This window comes from Penaeus vannamei, chromosome 5 (genome assembly GCF_042767895.1).
Source record: "Penaeus vannamei isolate JL-2024 chromosome 5, ASM4276789v1, whole genome shotgun sequence".
NCBI classification, from domain to species: Eukaryota; Metazoa; Arthropoda; class Malacostraca; order Decapoda; family Penaeidae; genus Penaeus; species Penaeus vannamei.
In genome coordinates, this window is record NC_091553.1 from 191,992 (window position 1) to 194,491 (window position 2,500).

The following is a 2,500-nucleotide window of genomic DNA, read 5'->3' on the forward strand; positions in this document are numbered from 1 at the left end:
TATATATATATATATATATATATATATATATATATATATATACATATACATATATACATATATATATTCATGTGCTTACTAATATATCCAGTAGGAAACATCTGTAAAACTCGTGTGCATCTCATCTTCTCTGGATTATGTCTTGTCTTCTAGATAAATATTTTTCTTGAAGAAAATATCTTTCACTGATTTTTTCCTCATCTCTTGATTACATCCAGTTTACAGTAAATGCATGAATGGCTCCTCATGGCCTTCCTAAAGCAACAAAGCATGTTCCCCAAAAACTATGGCATGTAATTCATGAGCATGATTTAGGCCATTATCTTTCATGTTTACAGTATCGGAAAATTACAGATATTAAGGAGTTCTTTAGGTTACAGAATAATCCAACCTGCAGTTATTAATACATAATATATATAGTATACATCATATTAGACAGGGCAGGTTTCTGTACTGGCGGCATGTGGCTATTATCTATGATGAAAATCTATTCAATAAGCAATACCTAGTATATCAACACTTTACCTAATACAGTTTTCTCTCTCTCTCTCGCAGAAAATACATGTATAAAATATATTGGAAACTGGGTAAAATACGTTTCATGTATTGTAAAGATATTCATTCTCATTCATAAAGTTTCTATATTTGTTGCAGTGAATTTGGTTCTTCCTTTATCTCCAAATTTCTTTCCTGATCTCTCTCTCTCTCTATATATATATATGCGCGCGCACACACACACACACACACACACACACACACACACACACACACACACACACACACACACACACACACACACACACACACACACACACACACACACACACACACACACACACACACACACACACACACACACACACACACACACACACACACCCTCTCACACACACACACACACAAATTTCCCTTTCTCTACTGCACACACACACATAAGGACACCTCTAATAATCTTAAGCTAAATTCGCCAAAAGCCACATCCCGCTGCCAGAGCTAGAAAGTTGATCTGTTAATCCATTGTTTGTATTGTCATCCTTTCATTCACAGAAATTACAATTACAACTGTTCATCTGTATGAAATGGAAACATAAAAATCTAAATGATAATAAAACACGTGCACTTTCGGAGGGATTTAGAAAAATGCAAAGCATGGATAAAATTCTGGCAGCTGTCAATGGCAAATCCATCTTCAACTTATTACTTTTTGTTGTGTGGCAAATATGAACTAAACCAAATGGTGAAAAATGACAAATAGAAAGGCTCTTTTCTTTCGATTAAATGGCAGAAGTGCATTTTGATCTTTATTTAGCTCTTCACAGTCAATGACCATGTCTAAGCATGCCAAGCACATATGAAGCTTTGTCACTGCTAGTCATTATTCAAATCTATACAAGCAATGGCCAGCCATGGACCAACTGTGGAATTTCCTTCTCAGCACTATATCTGTAGTCTATGAGTTTCTGCCTTTTCTGGGAAAAATATAGAGATATTTGATAAGCATGCTCCTCTTTGGAATGAGTCGATACAGTCTCCGCTTCTCTTGTGCTGTAGAAAGTTTCGAGACCTCTAGCTCCTCGCCCTACACCCAGTCATGTGGGGTGCCCCTCCCTTTGGAGTTCTTCACCCTCTTTAAATCTGTTTTACCCACACCATACATTGAATAAACTCAATCATATGAGTAGGTGCTATATAACATTAGTACCCAGAGTCCATGCCCAGCTCATGTACTTTACCTGTTTGTAGGAGACTAGTGATAAGTGATGCATTTGTCCTCTCGAATGACCTATTCCCCAGTTTTCAAGGTACAGTGCTATCGCGACCTCCTCCCAACGGGATTCAGGAATAGGTCGCAGCAATAATGTCCCGAGCCTTTCATTCCGAGATAACCAATGTACCGCATCCTTAACCCTGTAGCACCTCATTCCGACTCCAGCAATGCCGCTGGTGGAACAATCTCAGTTGTCCATTAGAGGAAACTTGGCAACGGACACAAGTCACATGAACCTTGAACTTTATTTCTTACTCGGCAATTCCATCACCTCATCTGTTTTCCATTTGGTTATTGTTATAGTGTGCAAAGGTTATTCGTCAAAAGCTTTCAGTGACTGAATAATCTACATAGTTCTTAGTTCGTAAGCCAAGGTTCGACTGAAGCAGCAACCTTCACTTGTTCACGACTCCTCGTCAGTTCCTAATACTCTAATACTCTAAAAACTGTAGGAGCAGTTTGAACATTTTTCTCTCATATACCCTTTCAGCTTTTCCCCTATAGTGTGTGTGTGTGTGTGTGTGTGTGTGTGTGTGTGTGTGTGTGTGTGTGTGTGTGTGTGTGTGTGTGTGTGTGTGTGTGTGTGTGTGTGTGTGTGTGTAAGCGCGCGCGCGCAAGTGTGGTCATACGTGCATGAGCGTGTGGTTCGAGCGCCATTCGGTGCATCTCAGTCGAAGCAAGTCCCCATTTCGACGAGTGTCCCCGCGCGAGAGCGCTGTCCCCGCTTCCCAC

General features: G+C 39.8%; 1 protein-coding gene across 13 annotated transcripts in view; it reads left to right on the top strand.

The window, feature by feature from the left end:
- LOC113808521 (cubilin) overlaps positions 1-2,500 on the top strand; it is a 94,473-nt gene that overhangs the window by 90,287 nt on the left and 1,686 nt on the right. The window lies entirely within an intron of this gene.